This window comes from Cervus elaphus, chromosome 7 (genome assembly GCF_910594005.1).
Source record: "Cervus elaphus chromosome 7, mCerEla1.1, whole genome shotgun sequence".
In the NCBI taxonomy this organism is placed as follows: Eukaryota; Metazoa; Chordata; class Mammalia; order Artiodactyla; family Cervidae; genus Cervus; species Cervus elaphus.
In genome coordinates, this window is record NC_057821.1 from 15,692,224 (window position 1) to 15,703,054 (window position 10,831).

The window sequence follows — 10,831 nt, forward strand, 5'->3', positions numbered from 1 at the left end:
CTCAGGGTCCCTGCACCCATCCATACCCACTTTGGATCTAAAAGTCTCCAGCCTGGAGACTTCCCTTGCAGTCCAGTGGTTAAGACTTTGAGCTTACATTGCAGGGGCCGCAGGTTTGATTTTTGCTCAGGGAACTAAGATTCTGCAGGAGGCCAAAAAACAGGGGGAAAAAAAAGTAGTACCTGCAAAGAAATAAAAGCTGTAAAGAAAAAAAAAATTAGAAATTTAAAAAAAGTCTCAGCCAGACTTGTCCTAGTGGCCAAATGGCCATTTCAATGATCACATCTGCTCTTCGCTCATGGCTGAGCTGACCCCACACATAGAGGACGGAGAACCAAGTCTTTAAGACAAGGAGATGCCCACCTCAGGGGGAGAGAGAGCCCCTGAGAGCCATAGCCCGTTGTCCAGGTATACTGCCTATGGGACCCCTGCTGCCTGGGTGGTGGGGGTGTCCATGATGAGGTGATAGGAGGTGGTCAGATGGCGCTGAGACGGAGTGGACACTGGAGACTCAAGGAGATGTGGATGGGCTAGAAAGACAAGAATTAGAAACACAGGAGCAGGGACTTCCCTGGCGGTCCAGTGGCTAAGACTCCACACTTCCGGTGCCGGGGGCCCAGGTTCAATCCCTGGTCAGGGAACTAGATCCTGCATGTTGCACCAGGCGTAGCCAAATAAACACAGGAGCATGCCATAGAGGGTGAAGGATTTGTATTCTCTTCAAAATCGAGTTTAGGGCTCATTGTATCATAGTGAGGAATGCCCCGGGAGACTGTGAGGGGTCCTGAGGCCTGGCTTTGCTCATGGGGGGATTTCAGAGGGGCTTCCTTCCTGCTCCTCTTCTAGGACCTTTTTCTCCCTCTCTACCCTTTCCTTCCTCTTTCTCTTTCTCCCTCTCTCCCACTTCCTTCCTTTCCTTCTTCCTCTCATCTTACCTTCTTCCTCCTTCCTGTCTTTCTTTCCCGACAGTATCAGAGGCCGTGGTAAATATTTTTCAGAAAGGCTTTAATTAAAATGTTAAACCCTCAGCTGCAGCCCCAGTGACTTTCCCAGAACTACACATCTTCTCAGCAGCTAATTATTTAAAGTAAAATAGTGGCATTCAGTCTGTATGTGAGAGATTAGCATATTAATGGGGAGGTGATTACGCTTTAGCCCAGACGTTTGGTCCTGGAGTCAAAGCTTCAATGGGCTGTGTCCCCAGGGCCTGGTTCCTTATACCTGAACAGGTGTCTCATCTCCTCCTGGATCCCTGAGCTAAAGTGGGAGGCCAGGCTCCCTCCTCCAGACACCCTTTCTCTCTGTCTGTGAATGCTCCATCATAATTAAGAAATGCGTGACTCAGAGAAGGAGGGAGATGGTGGGAGCAAAATGTGAGGATGAGGAAGAGTGGGAGCAGTGGAAACAGCCACGGGCATGGGAACGGGGACAGGGCGTAAGTGTCGGCCAAAGGTTTCCAGTGGCTGACAGAGGACAGTTCAGAGAGGGAGGCTGTTTTCTTCCAGATTGCAGCGGGGTGGGAGGATGGGATGGGGCAGGGCGGGAAGAGGATTCAGACCTGGATTGGGATCCTCTGGAGGGGCTGTGAGTCTTGGTCACTTGTGTTTAATCATTCATCTGTTTATTTATTCATTCATCAACAGTCTCCGTACATGGAGCAATGCCGCAGGCGTCCTATCACGCACTGGGGGCCAGAACTGCCAATCTGCAATCCCCAGCCTCAGGGAACAGCCTAACAGAATATCACCTGCATGCATACTTGGTCCCTGGTTCATCTCCTTGAGACACAGAACCATGTGCTCTCCATTTTCAGGATGCAAAGATCACCAGAATAAAAGGCATGGGGGCCACATAGAGGTGAACAGGAAAAGATGTCTCTTCTTCACCATACCACCACTCACCCTGACATGGAGAGGTGCCTGTGTCCCAGCAGGTCACACCTGGAAGGCCCTCCACTGGATTAGTCTAAATGTCTCCTTGTATAGCTGAGAGATGGAGCCCAGAGAGGGTATGACACCACTCAAAAGTCACACAGCTAGTCTACCTGAAGTGGGACCAAAGCCAGGACAAACCCCACAGATACCCCTCAAGAGGTGATGTCAGACTAGGGGGATTGTCCACAAGAATGCACCTGTCAGACCAGGTTCCACGTCTGCCAGAAGCTGGCACCATGTGAGTGGTGGAGTGGGGGCAGGTTGACTCTCTTAATGGTGTGTGGTGCTTGGAAGCTTAGTGTGAGAGAGAAGAGATCAACAGTTCTGGATCCAAATCCCATCTCACATGCTTAGTTGCTGGGCAGGCTTGGAAGTTATTCGAATTTTTGGAATCTTATTTACTCCTTTGTCAAATGGGCACAATAAAGCCTGTCACCCCCAGAGGATATAGGGACCAGAATGGATGTAGAGCTCTGGCACAGTGCTGGGCAGGAGATCAATGAAAGGAATCATTACTGCATGAGCTTGGCCACCAGGGTAAGTCTAATTGTCTTCTGAACAGGTGCCACTTAAGCCAGGGTAGTGACACAGGAGTTTCAGGGGCAACAGGGCAGATAGATTTTGATTTTGTTCTTGTTGTTTCGTGGTTTTTTGTTTTTTTGTTTTTTTTAACATTTCACAGATAATCCGCTAATATAATTACCCCTGCGTAACTGGGAATTAACTCACATCTCCCACTACGAGGCACTTCGGGTGAAAAAGCAAAATGAAAACATCATGTGTACTTCATAGTACAATATGCAAGAAACTACCTCCTACATCATGTCTCTCTGTGTGTGTGTGCACATGCACATGCGTGTGTGCTCACTTGTGTACGACTCTTCAAGACCCCATGGACGGTAGCCTACTGGGCTCCTCTCTCCTTGTAATTTTCCAGGCAAGAATACTGGAACAGATTTTCATTTCCTTCTCCAAGGAGATTTTCCTGATCCAGGGATTGAATCTGCATCTCTTGCAAAGAATCTGGCAGGCGGATTCTTTACCAATGTGTCACCTGGAAAGCCCCAGAACTGAAGGATCTGCTTTCTCCGAGGCTCGAACTCAGGACCTTCAGATTAAAAGACTAATGTGCTGCCTACTGCACTAAGAGGGCAGATAGTCTGACTTTCACTTCATGTCTGTACTCTAGTCTTCTTGTCTCCATCTGGCTGAAAAGCTGTGCAGACACTGGATGGGGGTCTATGAATCCCTAGTAGCTTCCTATGTATCTGTTCATTTTCCAGAGAAGAGTTTATAGTGTTTCACAAGACTTCCTTCCTTCAGGGAAGCTCAGCCTGTTGTGGGAGATTCATTTTCTGCCTTCGATCTGAGGTAGAGAAAGCCCTGTCCTCAGGGAGCCCCAGTCTGAGGGGAGACACAGCCCCGCCTCAGGGAGCCCCAGTCTGAAGGGAGACACAGCCCTGCCTCAGGGAGCCCCAGTCTGAGGGGAGACACAGCCCTGTCCTCAGGAAGTCCCAGTCTGAGGGAGACACAGCCCTGCCTCAGGGAGCCCCAGTCTGAGGGAGACACAGCCCCGCCTCAGGGAGCCCCAGTCTGAGGGGAGACACAGCCCCGCCTCAGGGAGCCCCAGTCTGAGGGGAGACACAGCCCCATCCTCAGGGAGCCCCAGTCTGAGGAGAGACACAGCCCCGCCTCAGGGAGCCCCAGTCTGAGGGGAGACACAGCCCCATCCTCAGGGAGCCCCAGTCTGAGGGGAGACAGCCCTGCCTCAGGGAGCCTACATCTGATAGAGGAGATACAACTGCTATTTCCAGGCACATCCCAGTCTGAGGAAAACAAAAAATATCAGAAGTAATTCACATATGCCAAGCAATGTTGTACCAACTGAGCCCCGGGCACTGAAGAAAGACACAGCCAAGGCAGGGTCCAAGCAGATGACCCCAGCCCAGGCCGCCCCCGCCCCTCCTCTTAGCCCCCCTAACTAAGGCTCAGGCTACATACAGGCAGCGTATGATTTCAGACCCTTCAGCCAGCAATTAGTATTCTAAACATGAAATTAATTTCTCCTACAAATATGAGAACCTAGTAATTTGTTTCACTTTTATTTTATTGTCAGATAGGATTCATTTTCTACATGATTTTATGGTTGGATAGGATTCATTAGAAATTTTCCCCCAACTCCTTCTCTTAAAAAAAAAAATAATCCTCCTTCAGCTGTTCAGTCAGCGGTTGAGCTGGCCTTAGCTTTCCTTTGAGTCACCGGCTCCCACACGACCGCATCACCATAGCCCCAGGTTCTGCTCTGTGGTTTCACTTTAATTTCCAACTCTGAAGAGCCAGGTACTGAAATGGAGATAAATCTCCCTGGAAGCTCCAGCAATGGGACCTTTGATAGTAGAGCAGTGGGGAGAGTTAATGGCTCTGAGGCTCCTCTGTGTTATTTACTGACGTGGGGACCCTCACTAGCTCAGACTAACACCTCTAATTTATTTAGTACCCACGCTGGGTCACTTAACTTTGTTACCTGCTCTTATTTCTACCTCTGCCTGTGTCCTTCTTAGCCCCAAGTTCACTGAAAGCTGACCCTCCTGGGGTATGCTCGGCCTGTGCTGGGCAGGACCCCTAAATGCCAGCCTGAGCCCTTCCAACAAGACATCTTCAGCCTTGACCACAGACTCTGCTTTCCCTTGTGTCCTGCTCACTGACCTCGCAGTAGTCAGAGTTAGGCACCTTAGTAGTTCCCCTTTTGTTATACAAGCAGGGAGGACTCCTTTCTCCTTCAGACTGGGGCTCCCTGAGACAGGGCTGTGTCTCTTCCATTAGACAGGATCACATAGAGGCTGGCAGGGGCTAAGTATTAGGGTCAATAACTCCCACTCAATCCAAGTCACCTTGTTACATTTTCTCACTAACCCCTGCTTCTCTTTACAGCACAGACCCTGACTGTAATTAATCATCTACATAATTATCTGTTTAATGTCTCTCTTCTCCTCTAGACTCTAAGTTTCAGGGGGTCAAGGACAAATTTGGCTTGGTCTTTGCTCTATCTAGCACCTGTGACACTGCCTGGCACATAAGAGGTCCCCAATAAATATGTTCCTCCTGAATGACAGATGAAAGGACAAAGTGTTCTGTGTATTTATACACCCTGTCACAGAGAGCATGGGAATCAGAACCCAGGCATGTGTCGGGACTACAGACATTTCCTAAAGGACACTGGACTTTCTCAGGTGGCTCTCCAGGCAGCTGTGAGATGAGCACTCGGGGCAGGATAACACAGGATCTGGGAAGAAAGACCACCTGGGTCTGCAGCCCACCTTTGCTCCTTACCATCTGGTGATCTCCAGCTAGTTTCTTAACCACTTCATCTTTAGGTTAATTACAGCAGTCATCCCACAGACATGGATCTTACGATAAATGTAATGCACTTAGAATAGTGCCTGGCACGTAGTAGACATTTGACTAGTGTTAGCTGCTATGACTACTATTATTAGCATTACTTTTGTGCAGATGGGAACTGAGGCTTCGAGAGATTAACTAACTTGCCCAAGGTTCCAAGGCTAACAGTGACTGAGCAGGGCCAGGATTTCCTTAAACCCTCAATAACCACCAGGCTTCCATGCCCCCCTCTGATATTAATAGAACAGTTGGGCACTGCTGATTAAGAAGCACAGGAAGGGGAGGAATCAAGCCACTTTTGATGCTGCAGCCTTGGAGAACCTGACCAATGAGGAACAGACCCAGCTTCTGATGGACAACAGGAAGAGAGACAAGAGGAAACCATGAAGGGGTCAAGTCCTAGCCTCTCAATCAGGCTGGGAATGATGTCCCAAGATGACCCCAGGTCCCACCTGACCTGGCCCTCTCATCTCTCTGAACTCATCTCCTACCACTGTTTACCTTAATTATGCAGGCCAAATACACTCCAGCCTCAGGGCCTCTGCAGTTCCTGGAGTAGGAACCCAGTTCCATCCAGGTAAGGTCCATGATGGATTATAAACACGGTGCATTTGTCCCCAGTCTCTTCCATCTCAGTACCTAGACAGTGAGCATTTCTGCCTGGTCCAGGGGTTGAAGAAGATCCTGCATTAATCTAGCTCCTCTAAGAAGCAGATGCCAGGATTATGAGAGGGAAGACATGCCTGTGAAGGAAAATGGAGAGAAAGCTAGAGAAGGCTGGGAGAAGCGTCAAGTTGCAACACAGGTCTGATGCTGTAAAGGAGAGTGGGAAGGAAGGAAGTTTGGGTGGAAAACTCTTAGATTGTAGTGCAGGTGAAGAAAGTTAAGCAAATGGGATAGGGCCGGGGGCGGGGCAGGGCCAGAGCTGATGTCTCCCCTCCTGCATCTCACATGAAGGCCTCTGCCTTCACGTCCCAGCCACACTCAGTCACGAGCTGGGAAGCATGGTCTTAAAGCCAACAGGGTGGGATTCAGAGCATGTTGGCTGAATCCAATACACTCTCTGAAGAAGGAGTTCTGAGGGGTACATTTTCACGGCGGCCATGAGCCAGACTCCTGCCTCTGAAATGCTAATCTTGGAAGACTTTACAACCAACTCTTGGCCTGCCTCTAGTACCTTGTCAAGAAAGATGGCCTGAAATTTCCCTCCATGAGGCACTACTGCACTAACAGTGCTGGAGATGGTGTGGGCATACTGAGGAATCAGCTTCCAGCCATAAGTCAACTTCCAAGGGTCTTGGTGGAGAAATCCAGCCAGGAGAATGGCCAGGGACTTCCTCCTCTGGAGATGACAACTTCTAGGTCTGGCTTTCCTGGCTCATGGGGGACACCTTTTCCAGCAGGTCTTCTGAGGCACAGTCCCAACCAGCTCACCAGGACGGGGAAGCTTCAGGGTGGCAACCAGCCGGGTACAGGCTGGGCGCCAGGAATTCAGCAGAACTTGGCGCTAGGCACCTCGGCTTCAACCAGTCCCTTCTCTCTCCACAGAGAGATTCTGACGCCTCTTCACTGGTCACTGTGAAGCTTCACAGAGAGAAGACAGCTGCAAATAGCCAGCCCGGAGCCTGGCTCCCCACAGACCCTCCTGTGAAGTGGCCTTGCTCCCTGCTTCTCTCACGCCTCTAATCTCACACTCTTCAGCAGACACGCTGCCTCTGATGCCACCATAATTTGCTGGTTACATAACATGCATCCTTACTGGGTGGCAAGTCTCACACACTGGAGGGGCTCCAAATTAATAATCTATTATTCATGTCATCCACAGTGTCTCTCCACCGACAGTGGCAGTAAAAAAGAAAAGCTATACGCGAAGGAAAAGAGAGGGAAGGGAAAGATATCCTTGGGAGCAAGTGGGTACAGGAGAACTGGTGTCTCTAAAAGGTTTAGAATAGAAAACAGCCTCAGTGGGACTGTCTCTATGGGCATTGTTTTCTTTGCTTCCTGGAAGCCAGGATCATCAGTAGGCGGGACAGGCAGGAAAGCAGCTCCAGGGCTTCATAGTAACATTCAGGGCCTCAACTCCCCCAAATAGAGCCGCTTCTAAAACATTGAGGTGGAGCTGGAGGGAAGGAGATGTAAAGAAGAGACACATTCCCACCTCAGGGAACCCCAGTCTGAGGGGAGACACAGCCCTGCCTCCGGGAGCCCCAGTCTGAGGGAGATACAGCCCTGCCCCCCAGGGAGCCCCTCAAGATGAGACATGGCCCTCAGACATGGCCTCAGGGAGCTCAGACTTATGAGAAGATAGAACCTCTGTGCTCGGGGAGCTTCTAGATAAAGAAAAAAACAAAGCAAAACCAGACCCTTCTCCCCCAGACTCTGAAAACAGACATTTTTTTCTGTGTGCAACAGAGAGGAGATTTCTAGTTGTCTTAGTTAGAAACTAGAGGACAGGGTGAAAAGGCATAACAGACATCCAGACTGCTCTTCCTAACGTTTCAGTGGAGGGGAATGATCTAAGGGCTCATCTGTAAATTTTACACTTTCACAGTGTGTAAAATCTGCTATAGTTTCCAGCTGAATGTGCTCTGAAAGAGACACATTCACTTAGCTCTGAGCCCTCCCTGAAGTAAAAAATGTGAATAACGGAATAAAGAAAATAGAGACAATGATTAGCTCTAAGAAAATTAAGAATAGTTTGGGAAGGAAACTTATCATACCTGGCTCTTTCTAAGCAGTATTTATGTAATTACAAATGTTGATACAAACATTGAATACTTATTTTTAGCCACAAGTTGTCAGAAAAACACTATTGAAAGACTGGTGGGGAGAGTAATTATGCTGGGGGTATGACAGGAAGAGTAATATCAGAGTGCAAAGTGCTCAAAGTCCTTATCATGAAGTCAATGGATAATGTCTCAAAGGAAAATATCGAGAGCGAGCCAATAATGAAGAAGTAAAGACCAGAGGAAATAACTAAAGAGTTGAAATGTTCCACCTGAGGAGAGGGGTTCTGGATGGATAGGTTATAACTGGTCATTGTTCCCTTACATTATAACCTATTTGACATACACAAAACTTGGATAAAAACAAAAATTCGTAGTTTCTAATGGAAGCAGAATGCTGTCAGACCTTTGCTATCTGCGGGCCAACAGGTAGCAGGTGGTTAAGCTGATCGGTGGATAGTCATCAAATAGCATCAGAGGAAGGAGAGCAGCAGGGCTGTCTCTACAGATGCCACTGTCTGGCTTAGGGACACTCAGAACCCCAACGCCCATCCTGTTGGAGCACACGCTGGACTGGAGGGAACAGGGAAACCGCCGGAGAAACTGACTCTAGACTGAAAACATCAGTCACAGCCATTCTCACAGTGAACAAACCACTAGCTGGAATCTGAATGCCTGCCTTTTCAGGACTTCAGTATCATCAAGAGTAAAATTCCTTTTCTTTTGTCCAGCCCTTTACAGTCCCAGGTAGACCTAGTGGTAAAGAACTTACCTGGCAATGCAGGAGACATAACCGACTTGGGTTTGGTCCCTGGATCGGGAAGATCCTCTGGAGGAGGAAATGGCAACCCACTCCAGTATTCTTGTCTGGAGAATCCCATGGACAGAGGAGCCAGTCAGGCTACATTCCACAGAGTTGCAAAGAGTCGGACACAACTGAAGCGACTTAGCATGCACTTACAGTTTACAAAGCCCTTTCACATGGATTATGTGAAATGTTAGCACTGGGCCCTATCTGTCCAGTTATATTCTTCTCCTTTTATGACCAAAAACCCAGGGCTTGGAGGGGAAAGCAGTTTACTTAACATTACATGCTAGTAAGGCGGAGAAGGCAATGGCACCCCACTCCAGCACTCTTGCCTGGAAAATCCCATGGACGGAGGAGCCTGGTAGGCTGCGGTCCACGGGGTCGCTAAGAGTCGGACACGACTGAAGTAACTTAGCAGCAGCAAGGCATGAAGATGGGCACATCTGTGATCCTCCTCCTGGGTGGTACTTTGGGATCAACCTGGACAACTTAATACTCACACCCAGCTGAATGGGAGGTTTTGTCATGGTTAAATTCTCCTCTGGTGATTCTGATGCCCCTCTCCAGGCCACCTCTGGTCCCCCTTAACCAACCTCCTGTCTCACTACTCAATACGCAGCCTGCTGGGGACTTCAGGAAAGGCTAGGTCTTTGCAAAAACAGCACCACTAAAATTTCAGTGGCTTAATATGCATATGTGTGTGGTCAGTGGTGTCCAGGTCTTTGCGACCCCATGGACTATAGCCCACCAGGCTCTTCTATTCTTGGGATTCTCCCAGCAAGATTACTGGATGCAGTTGCCCTTTCCTCCTCCAGGGGATCTTCCTGACCCAGGGATCAAACCTGAGTTTCCTGCGGCTCCTTCATTGTCAGGTGGATTCTTTACCACTGAGCCACCTGGGAAGTGGCTTAATATGACAAAGATTTATTCATCACTTACCAAGTCCACTGTGGGTCCAGGTAACCTTCCAGGTAGCTCTTCTCCATGTGATAGCTCAGTATTCTCAGCTCCTTTGACCTCGTGGCTCCTCTATCTTGACATAGGCTTCCATGGCAGGAAAAGAAAAAGTGCTGAAGATACTTGTACCATCCATCAATGCTTTAGCATGTAAGAAATACACATCAGTTCTACCTGCAGTCAATTGGCCAAATCCAGTCTTGTGGCCCTCACATAATAGCAAGTATAGGGGTGAGGGGTAAAATCTTCACCCATATTCTACAGAGAAGAAAACTCAATGTGGATAAGCACCAGTGATATCTACCACAGCCTTCATGACACCCTGGAAGTGCTCCCCACTCTCTGCACTGCCCCACAAACCCCTATTCTCCCTTCCCTTACCCCTCTTTAAGGTCTGGCTGGAATCGCATCTCCTCTTTGAACACTCCTTGGCCACTGCTTTCTACACTGATCCCCTCAGTTTGACCAACATCAATTCTCACTATCTGTGGGATGCATTTGGCACTTACAGCTCATTAAGCATTTTCAGAATCTTTACATATCCTCTGTTTCAAATGATTTTATCTTCTGGACTTTGGGCAAAGTATTGAAAGGAATTGCTGGTCTGGCCAACAGAGAAGAGTTTATCAGAAAAGTGGGAAGCATGGGAGCCTGTGGAGTGGACCCCATGACTTCTGAGCCTTTGTGCCTTGCAGGGAAGGGAGTTGAAGGTACTAGGGAACCCTGGGGCTTGGAAAGACTGTCTTCAAAAGCCCGTCATCTTGAGAAGCTTAGGCTGAAAAGTGAACACCAATTAAGAGTTGGGCGTCTTGGCAGGAGAAGGCCTTCCTTAGAACTGATGATTATCTTAATGAGGGGATAAGAAGTATTGAAAAGGCCACAGGCTGCATGGGAAGCCCACGACTGAGCCCAGAACTTAAATGAACATGCACAAAAGATGGGAGGAAAAGGCCAGCTCCCCGCCCCTGCACTCCCACTGCACCCCAAGCAGACAGGTCCCTGCAATT

General features: G+C 48.8%; 1 non-coding gene across 1 annotated transcript; it reads right to left on the reverse strand.

Annotated features, from left to right (window-relative positions):
* Positions 1-3,014: 3,014 nt before the first annotated feature.
* On the reverse strand, positions 3,015-3,087 carry TRNAK-UUU. The gene has a single exon. It is a non-coding gene; the product is annotated as a tRNA-Lys (tRNA).
* Between the last annotated feature and the right edge of the window lie 7,744 nt (positions 3,088-10,831).